The following is a 20,312-nucleotide window of genomic DNA, read 5'->3' as shown; positions in this document are numbered from 1 at the left end:
GAGGAGAGAGAAAGTGTGAAAATGGTTTTAGAGAGAGAGAGCAGAGGGTCGCCGGCGTGTTGGAGGGGGTGAGTTGAATGAGACTCCATTTACTTCCAAAGACCAGACTTTTGCGACAGTTTTGTTTTATTTGCGGAAACATTGGGTTGTCTGGTTTGGAGACAATTCAGAGAACACCAACTGGAGGAAAAAGAAGAAGAAGAAGAAGAAGAGGAGAGAAGTGGTGCGTCCAAAGGTTGTCATTTTGGCTGGAGAAATCATTTATAGATTCATTATGTTCTGTTTTGTGTCCCATTCATGTATATTCAATTTGTTTTGTAGTGAGTTTATATCAATTTTATTCATAATGTGGGATTCGATTTGTTTGGGATGTAAGAAAAGAGAGGGGATCCAGAATCATGCAACGACAGAAAATATCATATAAAGAATTATAAAGATGCTTGAGACATATATTTTACACCTCCAAATTCCTGCACAATAATTTGGTAAAGGAGTTAGTCTTTATATGATTGACAGTCTTAACCTATTAAAAGTTGACGCCTAACATACTAGGTTAAATATTTATTATATGTAATATATATATATATATGTATATCATCGTAATATCTATTTATCTATATATTATATAAGTAAAAGGGGTTTTTTAATGAGAAACTTTGTGGGAGTATTAAAATCTAATTCCAAATTTTCTATTTTTTTAATTTTTAAAATAATTTAAAAAACAACTATTGGCTAAACTATCTACAAAAAAATCCAAAAATTTTTGAAAAAAAATATTCAATTATGCATGAAAAGGAAACATAATTAACCAATCAACTCTTTTTAAAAAAATTTAAAATATAAAAATCTCTTGATTTATGGTATCTCTTTCCATATCAAGTCACACACTATTTTTTTCTCTATATAATAGTCTACAGTTACAATATATTTCAATATCTTCATTAGAAATTATGTAGCACAAACCATGCTACCATCACCAAAAAAATTAAAAAAAAATTCTCAGTTCACCATTAAGCTATGAAGTATGCAAAGTATGATTTGATGGAAGATGGATTGGAGAACCATCGATTCATGTTTGTTGAAAACCAGTTGCATGAAGCGAGGTCGAGCATGGTGACACTGACTGAAGGGAATAATATCAACGGATTCACATTTGTTGCGATACGATGAGTTTGGTAGCATGAAGATTTTATAATTTAAGGATTCATAGGTGCTTTATAAATCAACTTGTGTGATTGACAATTTGCTTTTGCAATGTAAGTGTGATATGTATGTCTAGATTATATATACGTACACATAGTGAAACATGTCCATGCAATTTAATTATATAATTTAATTTAAATTTTATGTTTTTAGATTAGATGTTCCTGAGTTTTTTAACTGGCCTTTCAAATAAAACGCCTTAGATTGATGAATTCTATTTATAAGTAGCCTAGAATCAGTTCTTTTTTGCAATCAACTTGGATTCTATCAATTTGGTATCTCCATCACCGAAGGCTGTAAAATAATTTTGAAGTAAGTATGTATGGGTTATATATGCATCTTCATAATATTTTACGAATTTTATTAATTTGATTATTGTAATGTTTGGTTTATGAAAATGTTGGACTTTATTTGACTTATTCGCCAATGTCCCTAGTGACTAACGAGTTTATTTGTACAATTTCAGAATTTGTATATATGATTTCTCCAAAAATGAATTTAGATTGCATTTGATAATATCACAATTTTTTATGTGATTTGGTTTGTTCATCCATTTTATGCATGTCTTAATATAAAGAATTGATTTGATCTTTTACATTTAAGACTCTTTGATAATTTTTGTTATGGTTAGATTATAATCCATGATTACTTAAATAAAGATCTTGATTCAAAAGTCATTGTAATCGAAGGAGTCAAATCTCATATAATTCTCCATTCAAGTAAAATCTATACTAATAAGTAGCCTAAATATGGGAATCATTGGCGTCTTTTATTCATTCTTTCAAACTCATGAAAATAAAAATTCTTCACTAATAAATACATATAAGCCTTTAAAAAAAAAAAAAAAAAAAAAAAAACTCCTTTAGAAGGATTTTATATAAATATTTTCTTAAATATAATTTGTCAATTGTAATTTAGGGAGTCAAATCCCATATAAATATTTTCTTAAGTAAACTTCTAGATTCATAATTAACAGCCAAATAAGAAATAAGATTCAATATAAATAAATCTCTCATAAATGACCATAAATTAGATATCAAATCTCATGAAAATATGTTTTTCTTTTATTCAATAAATACAAATTTACATATTTTGAACGAAATCTTAGAGAAAATTGAGTCTGAGTTATTATTGAGTTTTGAAGTAAATTCGCAAAGACAGAGGTTTTACAACATTAAATGAAAGAAAATATTTAGGTGAAATGATACAAAATACAATAAAATTAAATTAAAAAGTGTCATAATAATAGATTATTGGAGTACTTTTTTCCAATTGTAAATTGGAAATATCTTCAACATTCCTTTCATATTGCATTGAAAATATTATATGGCAGTCATTTTGAAATGCCAAATTAAAGTTCACTTAAATTATGTAAATTTTTATTTTTTTCAGAACCTATAACTCGATATGAAAATATACATATAAAAATATAATGCCGGTATATTGATCATGACAAAAACACAATTACCATATATATGGAGGAATATAGGGGAAGATTAGAGTAGATCATTCGAAAAAGAGAAATATATTAACAAAATAAGCAATACATGTACTAAAATTCTTAATAAAAACATGTTTTTAAATATTATTGGATGTTGAAGTATCATTACCTTTTTGACAATTAATCAAATTTAACTTCTAACACTTTTAGTAATATTTTTAGTAAAAGTTTTAGTATCCATAGAATTATTCTAAACGAATATCAAATGGTATGAAGAGAATGACTTTTTTAATTTTTCACGAAAAGACACAGAAAAAGTAGAGAGAATAGATGATTTTTTAATAGTGATTTTTTAATTTTTTAACTATTTTAGGTGGTTCCCAGACTTGCCCCAAGGTTGGTGACATTAAAAAATAATTGAACACGACAGCCCAATGTGAAAAAATGGTACCCAAATCATATCGCAATTATTGTTTATGAATTATTGGGTAAATTACACTTTGCATCCTTACACTTTACACAAAATTTCACTTTAGTCCTTACATATCAAATTGTGACACTTAATCCCCTGCAATTTTGGTCAAGTGTCACATTAGCCCTTCTATTAATAGTGAGGCTAACATAAGTTACCCTTTAGGAGGTTAAGTGTTACAATTTTGATGTGTATGGACTACAGTGGAATTTTGTGTAAAGTATAGTTGTGCAAAGTATAATTTACCCTCACATGCTCTCTATCTCTCTCTCTCTCCCCTAATAAAAAAAATTAAAAAGCTACTTTAATCTTTTTCATTTTATTTTCATAATATATATAATTTTTAATATAAAAATTTAATTTTGTAAAATTAAAATATCATTGAAAATATACCTTTAAAATGAGACTAATATTAAATATATTTAATAAAAAATTAAAATAAATAAAAAGTAATTACTATGTTTAGTTATGTGTTGAAATTATTATTTTTTAAATATAAAAATTAATTTGATGAAACAAACACACAAAAATCATATATTTTTGAAATTTTCAAAAACAATCTTCATTCAAAAAAAATCATATGAAAATAAATTTTTTTTAAAGGAAATAAAAAAAACACACAAATCCAATCTGTGCATAGGTGCGAATCAAATACAGAGGAGTTTTGGAAGGATGACTAAAAGCTAGTTTTTTTTTTTTTTTTTTTTTTTGACTTTTTTTGGAAAAAAAATGTGTAAAAAATGTGAGAGATGATGTGATCTCTCACATTTTTTACATTTTTTTTTATAAAAAAAGTCAAAAAAAAAAAAAAAAACCAAAAAACTATCTTTTAACCATCTTTCCAAAACTCCTCTGTATTTGCTTTGTACCAATGCACAAATTGGATTTGTGTTTTTTATTTTCATTAAAAAAAAATTATTTTCATTTGATTTTTTTTGAATGAAAATTGTTTTTGAGAATTTAAAAATATATGATTTTTGTGTGTTTATTTCATCAAATTAATTTTTATATTTAAATAATAATAATTTCAAAACATAACTAAACATAGTAATTACTTTTTATATATTTTAATTTTTTATTAAATATATTTAATATTTTTCTCATTTTAAATGTATATTTTCAATGATATTTTAATTTTATAAAATTAAATTTTTAATTTTTTATGTTAAAAATTATATATAGCATGAAAATAAAATGAAAAAGATTAAAATAGTTTTTTTTAATTTTTTATTAGGAGAGAGAAAGAGAGAGAACATGTGAAGGTAAATTACACTATGCACCCCTGCACTTTACATAAAATCTCACTTTAGTGCCTGTAGAAGGTCAGAAATTAAAGTCAAAATTAAGTATGAACCTACGTGCGGAGGTCGCCTCTTTTAGACAACCAAAAATAATTAAAGGAGCATGGGCTAAAACCCAAGAGAAGTGGGCCAACAGTGGGCCGAAGCAGGTACAACCCGCCAAAGATTTGAATAGACTCCACGAGGAAAAGTATCTAATTGAAGTTGCAAAGGTATTACTTGCAGCGGTCAAGTTGCTGATGTACTTTGCCTCAGCGCCGCCATTCCTAATATTGTCAGCTACCCCGCCATCTGAAGTTGCTGATGGAAAGAGAAAACTGAAACAACTAAGTTACAGAGGCAACACTTGTAGCGGTCAAGTTGTGGAGGTACTTCGTCTCAGTGCCACCATTCCAAGTGTTGTCAGTACAGCCGCCATTCTTCGTATTGTCAGTTCCATCACCATCTGAAGTTGCTGAGGGAAAGAGAAAACTGAAGCAACTAAGTTGCAGAGGCATTTTATCAGTGCCGCCATCTCTAATATTGTCGGTTCTGCCATTTGAACTTGCTGTGGGAAATGACTGCCGCAGCAACTACAGCTGCAACAACAACGACCGCAGTAACTAACTTGCGAAAGGAACACCCCGCCAAGTGATAGCAGCCTTTGGGAGAAGCTTCCCCTTCGCAAGTAAAGGCTAATGTTTGGAGTTGATAGCAGGCCCCAAGGCATTACTAGCCTAGGGCTGATAGCAAACCCCAAAGTCATTTTTAGCTCGGTGCTAATAATAGGCCCTGAAGCTCACTAGCTTGGTACTGATAGCAGGCCCCAAGACTTACTGATTGGAGCTGATAGTAGACCCAAAGATACCGGTATATCGCGACAACCCCGCAGGTCAGCCCGAGCCCAAGGGACTCCCTTTTCATTTACCCAGGTCATAGTCCTGCCTTGGTTGCACAGACAAGACTAAGGAAGCCCCTTAGGCTTGGTACTAAGGCATAGTATGGCTGATAGCAGGCTTGGCTGTGGCCTTCGCCTTGGGAAGCTGGGGAGTTTGTGGCTAGGTGGCTAAGGGTGGAGGCTTCGTTGAGGTGAACACGAACATAGTTGATAGCAGGCTAATGGTGTCCTGAGAATGCATGTAATGGCTAAATAGAACTGAGAAGGTAAGTGTAGTAGTAAGGTTTACTGCTATAAGTGCATTTGCTGAGGTTCGGGCTGAAAAGACAAGTGTAGCAGCAAACACTCCCGCTGCAACTGCACTTGCTGAGGCTCAAAAAGGAGTTGCAGCGCCAAACACTCCCGTTGCAACTACACTTGCTGTGGCTCAAAAAAGGTAGTTGCGGAGGCAAACATATAGTACACAGTACATATAGAGGAATACGTAGCACCTTCAGCCTGGTGGCTCAAGGCAGAATATTCTATGTGATCCTTAGAGACACATGTCTTCTCTCTATTTGGCCACTTGATGTCCTCTTAGTAACAAGGAAAAGCCTATAAATATGACCTATTTCCCAAGGTCCAAGAGAAGAAATTTGGAGATTTAGGAGAGATGATGCCCATTTGTGCACTGTCATTGTCTTCTTCTTAAGCTATTTGCTTCACCCTCACCCAGCTGCTCACTCTTCAACCTCCTAAACAGTTATTGCTGCTCATTTTCCAGTCATTCTACTATTCTTGGACCATTAACATAGTTTTGCCTCTCTAATTATCTTTCTAACCTCGAACCTCCCTACATTTCCGGCGATTCCACTAGGGAGGTTGTTTTGTTGATGGCTCACACCCGTAGTGGTTGTCACGACCCAAACCCATCCCTATAGGTTTAACATCGTAACCGGCCAGTAATCCTTGGATTACCAAAGGCCTCTGAATAGAATAATATATAAACAGGGGCTGCGGAAGCAAATATACTAAACATACATAGTCCATAGAGCTGTGTAAACATACATGGGACAGAAAATTTTGGAAACCAACTTATATTTATATATCGATGTGACGTCAAAATACATTAGTCACATGTCACCGGAGCCACACATACAGAACTTCCAAAACATGTTCAGATTAAACACAACCATCAGAAAGTACAAAAATCCTGAAGGCTCAAAACTTGGTCAGATCTCAAAAGGGGAACCTCCACGAGAGGCACAACAGCTGGCTGACTCCAGAACTTTCCAGGCAGCAACTTTGGCCTGGTCACGCGCCTGCTCACCTACATACATAAAAATAAATAGTGAGTAGAAGCCTAGTGAATAATAACAAGGTAAAAGGTTTTAATGAATGATGTCCATCACAGAGTTAAAAATCAGAGCTTACATTAGAAACAGATTCTTATACACATTCATATTCACATTCATATTCATATTTGGACTTTGCATAAGATCATACGTGGTACATCCATTAGCCATCATATTAACTTGGTTCTGAGACTCATATATATATATATAGTCAGTACCGACAACCATAAAGGTCCATATCTTGCGCGTAAGTAGCCATGGTATTGTTACCCCCAAGCAAGGGCCACGTGAATATAAGCCTCGGTATTGTTACCCCTGGGAAAGGGCCACATGAATATAAGCCACGGTATTGTTACCCTCGGGCGAGGGCCACATGCATAGTGGCCATGGTATTGTTACCCCCGAGTAAGGGCCACGTGAACTAAGGATGCCACAAATACATTTTAGAAAAAATGGACATTCATTCATAATTCATAAAATAGCATTTCAGAAAACAAATCGTATCATATCAGTCAGAAAATACTTGTAATTAAACATACCTTTACAGCGTTATTACTCACAGTTAACAAATGGCTCCAAGTAGACGAGTAGAGTAGGTAATTCTTTTAACTCGTGGCGTATGACCTACATAACATGACAGAGACATACGGTGAAACACATGCTCGAATTGTACATAACACATTTTCTTGTCCTAAGTGTGTTTCTAACCTTTATCCTCATTATATTGTCTTAATCATGGCCTAGGAATGCCTAGAATGGAATGAGAATGCAAAAATGCACTTTAAAACATTTTTTAAAACTTGCTAAAAATAGGGTCCACGCTTGAGCGTGGCTTTCCTCGCTCGAGTGGACATGTAAAATGTGAGGGTCTGCTCGACCGTAACTTCCTTCGCTCAAGCGGTCTGTAAACTTTGGCAAAAGTGCTGGTTGCTTGTTTTTCACGCTCAACGGACGCTCGACCCTTGCTCGAGCGTGAGATTTAGACCTTCGCTCGAGCGTGACTTTTGTCGTTCGAGTGTACTGCAAAACATATGAACATCTGGGTACATGCATTTCACGCTCGAGCGGGACTCAGGTCGCTCGAGCGGAAGTGTACGCACTCAGAGTGGTCGCTCAAGCGTGATCTTCTACGCTCGAGCATAGATGCAAATTCTGAAGTTTCTAGATTTGATCTCCAAGCTTCAAATTCGAACTAAACACTTCAAACCTTAACATTTGGGCTAAAACTTGAGGAATCACATGTGAACTTGAAAAACATCACGAAGTAAAAATCATTACTCAAAATCAAGACCCAATTGACATGTAATTATGTAACAATTCAACTTATAATGCAAGAACATGCTCTATATATGTCATGCATGTAATCACCTAAGTTCTTAGCCTCCAATACTTGATCAAATGAGGCTCAAGGGTGAGAAATGTTATGAATTCTTCAAACCATGCTAGATTTACAACATGCATGAGAGGAAAGTCTTTGAAAACATCTTCAAAATGTCTTAAATATGCATGCATATATGGAATGACTTATCTTCCTTAAATTTTAACTCAATCCTTACATGAATTCATCTAATTCACTTGAATCCTTGTAAAATCTAATTCAAGTACACAATTAAGAGTTTGATCTCTTACCTAGAGTTCACAATTCCCTTAGATTCTAGCTAGGCTCAACAATCTATCACCAATCCCTTCAAACTCTTAGCAATTCTCTCATTCCCTCCTTGAATTAAGCTCAAGCTTCTTCTTCTCCCTTTCTCACACGTTTAGAGCTTAAAGGTGAGGAAAATGAGGTGCAAAATTGAACTAGTGGGGTTATATATAGCTCATTTGGTGATAATTAATCAAAGTTAATCAAATGGCATCAAATTAATCTAATTTAATAGCTCTAAACCAAGTTTCAATTGGACCCACCATAATATTCTAAAAATTCCAAATGACACATATACCAAGTCAATTTCATGATTGGATGCTGATAAGGCCTTCGATTCACAAAATGTAATAGAAATTTCAAACAGACACTCTTACAATGAACAGATAAAATACAAATAACGCAACACATATGCAATTAATTCAAAATATGATCTTAATAACTTATTAGGCATACTAAATCATGGATTATCGTTAATCTTGAGTTGGGGTTGTTATAGTGGTTTACATACTTCACTAGAAAAAATAGTAGAGGATGAAGTTCAACAACCCCCATAGCAGTAAGGCTCTTCCAATGGTAGAGCAGCACCTACTGAGGACCATGACTACAGTGTTGTAGTTGAGGCAGTCCACTCATTTCAAGATACGCAGAGGGAGATCCTGACAGCTTTGCAAACTCTCACCGAGGGTATTATGGTCATGGTGTTCAGACCAGCTCTAACACAGGCACTGAGGCTATTTTGAAAATGTTTCTATGATGTGCCAAGGCTCGCATTTGATAAAATGTTACACTTTTCGGTAAACTGAGCAAGGACAAAGTGGAAATAAATGGAAAATAGGTAAACTCTTTGAAAAATCTTTTTAAACATCTTATTTAGAGGTTTGGAGTTGAAGAAAATAAAAGGAGAGGGAAGAAAACTAGTTGGGGAAGAAGTTGGGCATCAAACCATTAAGAGAGAACTGAGCAACCTTCACTCAAATAGGCATATCTCTTTTCACACTTAGAATTTAGATATGAGGCTACCACTATTGGAAAGTAAGCTTTCGGGGCTTCAATTTAGACTCAAGAATGACCTAAAACCGAGTCTGGTTGAGAGAGATATGCCAATTTGAAGTCCAACTTGGAAGCATGGCCGGCAGGTGGTCGGTAACCACCATTTGTGGACGACAAGTGTAGACACCCCATTTTTGACCGACCTTAAGACTCAGATGTCATCGACTGAGCACTCGATGATCGCGCATGTTTGTGCTCATTTCGAGTTTCCAGAGTTTTCGACTGAGTGCCTTGCCTTCGGGCCTCTGAACTTTGTGTTTTGGCTTGGTCTATGGACTATGCCTTGTTGACCTTGCCAGGAGGGAGAGAGAGGTCCGTAGACCACTTTTTGTAGTCGTAGACTACTTTTCTCTCTTGTAGGCTAGTTTTTGATTTTCGGAGCCTTTGGCCGTGCGCCTCGTCTCGGGACCTCTTAACGTTCTCCTCTTGGCTTGGTTTTTGGACCATGCCTTGTTTCCTTGGTCTAGAGGGACACAGAGGTCTTGTAGACCACTTTTTGTAGCCGTAGACCACTTTTCCCTCCCGTAGACCACTTTTGGTGCCCGTAGACTAGTTTTCGAGGCTCCTGGCTGCGTGCCTTGTCCCGGACTCTTGTCTTGCATCCTTTTTGGTTCGTTTTTGGCACAAACCTTGTTTTCCTTGCTTGGAGGGTGGAACAAGGGTTTTAGACCAGTTTCTCTCCCTGAAAACCACTTTTCTTCCTTGCCAGCCAGTTTTCTGGTCAGCCAACTGGTCTTGGTGGTCTTTGGACCACCAAAAATGGTCTGCAGCCATGCCACCACCTTGCTTTCTTGGTGCAGACCACTCCTCCCCCCTTTCCGACCACTTTGTCTCCTTGCAGACCACTTGCACTGGTTGGCCGACCAGTGTAAGTAGCTAGCCGACCACTTCAACTGGTCGGCAGCTTTCCTGCATATTTTGCAGGTGTTGTAGATACCAGTTGTGCCAGCTATTGGGCACAGAACTCATCCTCCATACACGTGTATGGATGGATTGATTCAAGCTCTTAGCTTGTTCAAGAAGCTTGGTTCTTGATTTTCTATAAGAGGGAGCCCCCTCCCTCTTGTCTAAGGTTGATAAAATTTGCTGAGAGCTATAGACATATCATTTTATCTCTATATTGCTTCTTCTCTCTATATTTGCATTGTTTTGTGCCCTAAAGTGCCATTTCTTTACACTTTTGCACATAAACACATAGTGAAACACCTTCATTCTTGATCTGAGGTTCTTGGAGGTTTGTTTGAAGCTCAAGGCTTGGTTTTTGCCTCAGGAGTTGTGGATTTATTTGCTGTGTTTCTTCAAGGGTGAGGCTCAAATCCTTTTTAAGCTTTGTTTTGCTTAAGTACTTAGCCTTATCTACATGCTTCTTTTGGCTTAACTTTCAACTATAAAAAGCTTCATTTTTAAGTGCTTGAAATGTTTGTTTGAGGCTCCTTGGGTGTTGGGGGTGTTGTACCCCCTTTTGTGCCTTGTTTGGCCTTGTTTTGGGCCATCACTTTAGGCCTTTGTAATCAACTTTGTTTCGCCTTCCCACCACTGAAACTCAGAAGAATTTCAGTGGTGGAAACTTGGTTTTGAGGCCCCAAATAGGAGGGGGTTGTCCCTCCTCCTCTTTTCTTGTGTGTTTGTGTTGTTGGCCTTCCAAAAGAGCATGTGTTTCTACTTCTTGGAGGCTTTGTTTAGGCTCATTTTTGTGACTTTCCAGACCTACCATAAATCTGTTTTGGGCTGTCTTGGTCACCTCTTGCATGCTTCTTGTACTTGTAGTGTAATCCTACTTGTAGCCTTACAAAGTAGCATGTCTTTCTAGCATGTATTGGCTCCATTTCAGCATATTTTTGGCCATTATTTGACATATCATAACTCTGATTTGGGTTGGGTTGGGTTGGTTTGGTTTGGTTGCCTCTTGCATGCTCCCTGCACTTGTAGTGCAATTCCACAAACTAGCCTAATATGCATCATGCTTTAGACCATCATTATGGCATGATTTTGGCTCAACTCCAGGAAGCTTTTACTCATGATTTACCATGCATAAGCTCTGTTTTATGTTGTTTTGGTCATGCATGCCTTGCTTTGTATAGACGTAGTGCATTCTAGCTCACTAGCTTTGAGTTTCCAAGTCACTAGCATGGATTGCTTGGGCTATTTGCATGATTTGGCATCATTTGGTATGTGATTTCAGTGCATGTAGTGTGGTCATGCCCTCACATCTTTCACTCTTTCAATACTTTGGAGGGTTAGTTCTTTATGCTTTAAAAATGAGCCATTGTGTATGCCGTCTTGCCTAAGCTTTTGGGCTGCCATTTCAGTGTGTTTTTGGTCTTATTTTGCCATGATACAACTCTGTTTTTGGTTGGTTAGAGCATCCATCATTTGCTTCTTACACTTCTAGTGTAAATCTTCATTGCTAGCCTTGCATGCCTAATGAGTGAGCTTGTTATTCTAGCATGTGTTGACTTGGTATTAGCCCATTTTTGGTGTTATTTTGACATGCCATAACTCTGATTTTTGTTGGTAAAGTCATCTCATGCTTGGTTTTGGTAGGTGTAGTGTAACCTTCCCCCTTAGGCCTTGCTTGATATTTTGGCCCTTCATGCTAGCTTGTTTTGGCTTTGCTCCATGCATGTTTTAGCATCATTTTGACATGCTCTAGGACTGTTTTGGATTGTCTTGGCCATATGGTTCATGTATTGCATAGCTATAGTGCAAGTGCCTATGCTAGTTTCAAGTTTTGAGCCTTCTAGCATGCCATGCTTGTGTTGTTTGGATGATTTGACATCATTTATTATGTGATTTCAGAGCATATAATGTTGTCACACTTCCGCATTTGTCACTCCTTGAGCACTTTTGAGAGTTGTGCTCTTATGCTTAATTGGTGAGTCAATGCATGAGCACGCATTTTCTAGCCTTTCATGCCATCTTTTAAGAGTGTTTTGGCCATTGTCTTGGCATGCATGAAGTCTATTTGGGGTTGGTTTAGTCCATTGTGTATTGCATTGTATAGCCTTAGTGATGTGTGCCTCAATGCTTAAGGACTTTGTTTTGACATGCTCATGTTGCATTGCATTGTATTTCCATGTTGTTGCCTTGCATGGTGTTTGGAATGAAAGTTAATCCAAACACGAGGAACGAGACACGTTTCATACTTGAAGTGATGAAACGTGCCTCATTTCTCGGTCGCCGACGCTCTTGATCATGCATGATAGAGTTTAAGGCCCTTATGTGTTATTTGTGCATTCATTTACATTGAATTGTGCAATCTTGGCTTCTCGGCCATCGTGCATTGCGATGCTCAGTTGGTGGACCGAGAGTCGAGAACCGCACTCCCTTGTGCCCAAGAAATGATAGGGAGGGTGGTTGTGCACACATATCTTGCAAATACACTGCCGTGCCCCTTCTGGTTCTCTGTTGCAGCAAATTGGAGCTTGGCAGGATTTTCTGGTCTACAACAAACTTAAGTGGTCTACAGGTGGTCTGCAACACTATTTTCTGGTCGGCAATGCACCTGTCACGACCCGAACCCGCCATTATGGGTTAAGGCCATAACCGGTCAGTAATCACGAGATTACCTACGGCCTCAAACCAAATAAGACAAAACTCATCAAAGTAAAGGGGCCAAACGGAAGCAAATTTAAAACTTTGTCCATAGAGCCGTGCTTATATGCACATCATAACATTCCATACATACATATGTTAATAACTCACAATAGAAAGTATAGTAACGTAAAGTTCTATACAAACAGGATCATTCAAATCTAAGTCAGCCAAAACAAAGTTATATACAGACGTACACTAAAGTCCTCGCCAACATGACAAAATAACATAGAATGGCAGAAGGGCGAAGACGTGTCTCGTGCGTGAGACGCAAGGCTGACTCTTCAAACTTAGGTTGTTCCAAACAGACTTCACTGAGGCTGGGTCTGGACCTCTCTTGGCTCACTTACAAACACATGAACGAGCGTGAGCGAAAGCCCAGTGAATAATATCAAATAAAGAATATACATTGGAACAATATATATCAAATGGCCTTGGGCCCAACTTATATTTCTAACTAGCACATACATACATAGACATATGCAAGTAAAGTAACTGCGGTTCCAAACACATCATACGGCCTCGGGCATAATTCATTAGTGTCATTTAGGTCAAACTGGCCTTTGGCCCAATCGAACTTTCTTTTGTGTCAAAACGGCCTTTGGCCCATTCATTCTTTCATGTCAAATTGTTATTCCTATCAAACTATCATTCGTGTCAAATTGTTATTCATGTCAAACTGTTATTCGTGTCAAACTGTTATTCGTGCCAAACTGGCATTCGTGTCAAACTGTTATTCGTGTCAAACTGGCCTTTGGCCCATTCGTTTATTCATGTCGAAACGGCCTCTGGCCCATTCATTCATGTCCAAACGGCCTCTAGCCCATTCATTCGTGTCAAAACGGCCTCTGGCCCATCCTTTTATTCTTGTCAGAACGGCCTCTGGCCCATCCATTCATTCTTGTCAGAACGGCCTCTGGCCCATCCATTCATTCTTGTCGAAACGGCCTCTGGCCCATTTAATCATTCTTGTCAAAACAGCCTCTGGCCCATCCATTCATGTCAAAATGGCCTTCGGCCCATCCATTCATGTCAAAACGGCTTTCGGCCTAATTATTTATGTCAATCGGTTGTCGATAATTCAAACTAGCAAACTTGTAAAGAAATAAGCAATTGGACAATTGACAAACTTCAAAATATCGATATTACTCACAGTGATCGGCTTGTGGATTTGCCCTGGTGCTTGACCCTACATATCACATAACACATATGGGTCACAAATAATTCAATCCGTTCTTTAATTCACATATTCCTCTTTAGGCTTCATTCTTATCTCTTTAACTCAATTACAATGCTCAATGCATGCCTAAGAGTACTTAGAAGTGAAAGAGGACGGAAAACGAAACTCAGAATGCATTTTCAAAATTTCAGAAAACAGGGTCCCCGCTCGAGTGCGGACTCCTCCGCTCGAGCGGACAAATGAGGTCTGCAAAAGTACTGGTTATGCCATTTTTACGCTCGAGCGTGGAACTTGGATGCTCGAGCGGAAGTCCATCCTACATAGCTCCCCGCTCGAGCATGGACTTCCCCGCTCGAGCGGACGTTATGACCGCAACAATACTGGGAGCATGAATTCCCCGCTCGAGCGTCGGTTTCCCCCCGCTCGAGCGGACATCATAAATTCTGGGTTTTCCAGAATGGTTTCTTGAGTTCAATTTTGACATTTCAATCCCATTTCTTGCATATTATGGCTCCAATTTCACACATACATATACCCACATGATACCAACACCAAATCATAACACAATGAAGCTCCATCTCTTTAATTACTTACATGCATGCCTCAAATTAACCCAAACTCATCACCAATACATCAAATTCAAACATGCAAAGTTCATACCTCCATGATCCACTCTTGCATGTGAGAAATATTCATTCATATCAACTTAATTGGTGAAGAGGTGATCAAATACATGGATTTCAAACAAGATTCAACATAGATTATACACATTGTGTTCAAATGTGGAAATTCATAGTAATTTCCTACATGCATGCATCTATTGACTTTAAATTCAACACATACAACTCAAATTATGTCAATTCTCACTCTTGATTACCCAACTAGCTTGAATACACAAAATCACAAGTCCAAACTTATGAATCAAGGGATGAGTACTCACCTACGAGCTTAATCCTTACAATATATGGTAAATTCTTGAGTGTGCCTTCAAGATCACCAAGCTTTGAGGCCAAAACTTTAATTTTCCTTCACCCTCTCTCCCTCTAGCCGACCCTTTCCTCTTCTTAGTGTTTATGATCAGCCAAGTAAAGCTTAAAGGAGAGAAATTGGGTATGTAGTGCCCATATTAAAAGCCCCTCTTGTTATATTATTTTAATATTAAATAATAGAGCACTAAGTCACTAATTAAATCAATTTAATTTGATCCGAATCAATTTTCAATTAAATTTCACCATAGGCTCTAAAAATTATGCCAATCACAATGGCGCAATCAATTCCAGGTTCTGTGGCCGATAAGGCCTTCAATTTAATTTCCAAAGCAGACAATTAAACAGATATTCCTACGGGGAACAGATAGAAATTCAAAACCACATATTTTCACCTAATGGCACACGAAATCATATCAAAACACATAATCAAATTCATAATAAGGACTCATTAGCATAATACGGAACAGGGTTATCATAGTCTTCCCCCCTTTAGGAAGTTTGGTCCTCCAAACGTATTTCACCTTTAGTCAAACACAATTCGGAACACTTTTCATTCAACGGTTCCAATCCTTTTTGATAGCCATTACTTAGTCTCAAAATCAAGTGACACTCTGTTCTTAATCAGTTAGAGACTTAACTTTTCCCCCATACAAGGTCTGTTTGGCGTCACACCAAAACTAGAGTGTAGGCTGTGGTTGTAAGCAAGGTCTACCAACAACGGATAGATCTTTCCAAATTCCCTGAATATCTACTACATATATTTGGAGCATTTCTCCCAACAGTCCTTTTTTATTATACATCAATTTGCAGATGGAAAGTAGCGTTGACTCACAATTCAGTTCCCATTGCCTCTCGAAGGCTTGTCAGAATTCAGACACATTTTAGGATTCCAGTCTACCTCAATGGACACTGGGATCCCATGCAACCAATCAATCTTATCGATGTAAACAGTGGCTAGTCTACAAGCACCATACAAAATTTTACAGGAGAAATGAGCGAACTTAGTAATTCTTCATACAATAACCCAAACGGGACTTATACCTTGGGTGCTCAAGGTAGCCCCACAATGAACTTCGTAGTCACATATTTCCATTCCCATTCCGAAATAGAGAGAGGTTGCAGTAGTTTCGCCAGTATCTGTTATTCAACTTTGACTCATTGGCACCGAAAACATTCAGACACAAATTCAACAATTTCCTTCTTCACAGTGGGTCGCCAACATACTTGTTTCAAATGCCAACTAACCTTACCATAAAAGTTTGATCCATTTCTTGTTATAGAAGTTTAATTCATTTCTCAATAATTTCGCAATTCATAACCCAATTCAGTGCTTAGTTTAGTGACTCATCACAGTTATCCAAGGTTAACCAAAAGTCTTCAGGAATATGAAGTGGATCTAGATACTGATTCCCGAATCAACAAAGGTAGCATCGAAGCAATCAATTTCTAACACAATACGCGTGTCCTCAATTCATTCAATAGTTTACGAGTTACAATTCAGTCCACATTCAATCCCCTGTTCTATCGAGTCTTTCCATATTATCTGATAATCGTAAAAAACATAAGGCAATGCATACACAAATCCCCATGATGTCAAGGACAATATCAAAGGAGTCAATCACATATTAAGCACCATTTACATAACCCCAGAGCCCCAATTACAGAACATAATGGCACTGAGCAGTTATTTACACAGAGCGTACTGAATTCACACACTTTCGGATAATCAGGGTTTTTCAAAGCTCCTTTGATGCAAATAATATCCACATAATACCAAAGGATGACATTCCGAACAAAATAAAGGAATAATCGTCTCGGAATCAAAGCACACCCGTTCACGACCATCAGTGCCCGACTCGAGATCGATTAAACAAACCCACCCATACAAAATTGTCGGTGGCAAAAGAGATATCTTAACAAAGGTGCTACATAGACTTAACGTCCTCTAGCATGAAAGGACGTCTCAAGAATGTCATCCAAACAAACACGATATCACTCACCATAACCTGATTTCCCAAAATCCGATAACACTGGAGCAGACTTATGAAACATATTCTGGTTAGTCGAGGATAAATATTCAACACCGTTTACAATCAAATCAATCTGCTGTCATCGGTTTCCATAACGTCAAATAAGTAAGAATATGGTAATTCAGAAGCATCGTTCCTTAAGACACCCAATCATGGGATTTGTACGATTTTATTCATTTATAACACATATGTCCCAATAGTGGAAGGTCGGTTCTCAATGGTGTTCATGGTTAGATCAGCTTGTTGATAGGCCACAAAAGGTCTTATCAAATTAAATCAAACAAGGGTCCCATAAAGTCACATCCAATGAGGGTTCTAACAAGGCCATATCAGTCAAAGGTTCTATCGGATCGAATCAGATAAAAGTTTTCTCAAATAGGGTACATTCAGTTCTGTAAGGCATACTCCGTTTGCTTAGGTACATGGTTGATAGCTTCACAATTGTCCTAAGTTCACCAGTTCTCAAAGTCCTATCGGAATCATTCATCACAACTGTTCATATCAAAGTATTTCAAATCAAGTACAATATGGCACTGTTCACATGAGTTCATGTGTAGTTGCATATGCATGTGTTCATATTAGGAGGTATATATCATAATCAGTATAGAAATTCTCATATAGGTCTTATATGCAAGCACATGGTACACAGTAACACATTAAGCAAAGTTCTTCGGTTACACATAATACAGGATTTGTCACGCAGAGGTTCCAAATTAGTCGCAAAAACATAGGTTTATGAGTCGGGCCCAGTATAGTCACATAATCCAGTCAATTCTCTACCAATCAAAATGCATGGTCTCACAGTTATAGAGTTCATTACTTGGGGTGCTCAACTCAGTCACACAATCACAGAGTCACAATTCCAGTGGTTTAGTCAATGAAGGTAGTAATATAACAAATCACCCCGAGCATAGGTTCAGATATACATATGCATGTGCAGAGTATCCCAACACATATTTCACAAATTTCCCAAATGGAACATATACATTCAATGAATACGGTCTCGATCTTGTGGGTCTAATCAATCTAGATACACATGCAGCAGATACGAAAGAATATGCTGATCCGAATCAAGTAATATCCCAAGCAAAGATGTACACATGTACTAATTCAGAATCAATCAACACATAAGCATTTGTTTATGAACAGTATAGATACCTGGGATAACGGTCGTGGTATTTTGAGCGCCTTTTGGGATGAGTGTGATTACTCTATCCTGATTAGCAATTCTTACCATTGATACGGATCTAGCTGAGGCAGAAGATTTATTCACATTTTGTTCAGTCCGGGGACAGTTCCTCGCCATACGGTCCATTTCACCACACCTATAACAAACCCCAGAAATCCGATAACAAACTCCTCAATGTTTCTTACACTGGTGGTGGCAAAGGTTCTTGCCATAGCGGCAACTGGCATTGTTGTCTTAAGATCTCTACCATTTCTTGTACTATTCTTTCCAATCTATCAAGTCGGGTTGTGGAAGAGCCTTCCAGCTCATATGCCCTTAATTTACTCACTCTCTACACAAACTCTTATTAAACCTTGCCGATTACTGGGGTGCCCAATACAAATATAGACACAGATACACATGGGTACATTCGCACGTTGTTATATTCTCACTTCATGAATCGTCAAGATACAATTAATCGCATACGTAACAGATGATTGCATACTTATCAGATATCGCATGCTGAACATTTACTAAGTAATTATATACTCAAATCATGTTCATATTTCACATAGACACCCATTTATAGAATCGAATGCACATAGGCAACTTTTCATGATTCATATGTTCATGTATGTGCATTATAACAAAACAAATTTGTTGTACACACTAGTGTAACAATTCACATCTCATATAATCACATGTTCTCACCATCTGATTAAACTTGCATTATAGTTTATACAGAAGATTCACAGGTATGCATATACTAAAGAGCATACATATTCAAATATTTTGCAATGCAAGCAATTCACAAACTTATAGCACATAATCGTTCATATCAAAACATTTAAGCGTGTTCTCGATGCTTCCAATTTCATACTTATCACATGAATGCATCCTAGATCTTTTCTAGATGCTTATTGCTCTTTTGGACAAGTGTGTGAGTCATTAACTCGTGCTCTGATACCACTCTATCACGACCCGAACCCACCCCTATGGGTTAAGGCCATAACCGGCCAGTAATCACGAGATTACCTACGGCCTCAAACCAAATAAGACAAAGCTCATTAGAGTAAAGGGGCCAAACGGAAGCAAATTTAAAACTTTGTCCATAGAGCCGTGCTTATATGCACGTCATAACATTCCATACATATATATGTTAATAACTTACAACAGAAAGTATAGTAGCATAAAGTTCTATACAGACAGGATCATTCAAATCTAAGTCAGCCAAAACAAAGCTATATACAGACATACACCAAAGTCCTCGCCAACATGACAAAATAACATAGAATGGCAGAAGGGCGAAGATGTGGCTCGTGCGTGAGACACAAGGCTGACTCTTCAAACTCAAGTTGTTCCAAACAGATTTCACTGAGGCTGGGTCTGGACCTCTCTTGGCTCACCTACAAACGCATGAATGAGCGTGAGTAAAAGCCCAGTGAATAATATCAAATAAAGAATATACATTGGAACAATATATATCAAACGGTCTTGGGCCCAACTTATATTTCTAACTAGCATATACATACATAGACATATGCAAGTTAAGTAACTGCGGTTCCAAACACATCATACGGCCTCGGGCCCAATTCATTAGTGTCATTCAGGTCAAACTAGCCTTTGGCCTAATCGAACTTTCTTTTGTGTCAAAATGGCCTTTGGCCCATTCATTCTTTCATGTCAAATTGTTATTCGTATCAAACTATCATTCGTGTCAAACTGTTATTCGTGTCAAACTGGCATTCGTGTCAAACTGTTATTCGTGTCAAACTGTTATTCGTGCCAAACTGGCATTCGTGTCAAACTGTTATTCGTGTCAAACTGGCCTTTGGCCCATTCGTTTATTCATGTCAAAACGGCCTCTGGCCCATTCATTCGTGTCAAAATGGCCTCTGGCCCATCCATTCATTCTTGTCAGAACGGCCTCTGCTCATCAATTCATTCTTGTCGAAACGGCCTCTGGCCCATTTAATCATTCATGTCAAAACAGCCTTCGGCCCATCCATTCATGTCAAAACGGCC

This window comes from Camellia sinensis, chromosome 3 (genome assembly GCF_055761805.1).
Source record: "Camellia sinensis isolate YWXY chromosome 3, ASM5576180v1, whole genome shotgun sequence".
Lineage (NCBI taxonomy): Eukaryota > Viridiplantae > Streptophyta > Magnoliopsida > Ericales > Theaceae > Camellia > Camellia sinensis.
This window is presented reverse-complemented; position numbering follows the sequence as displayed.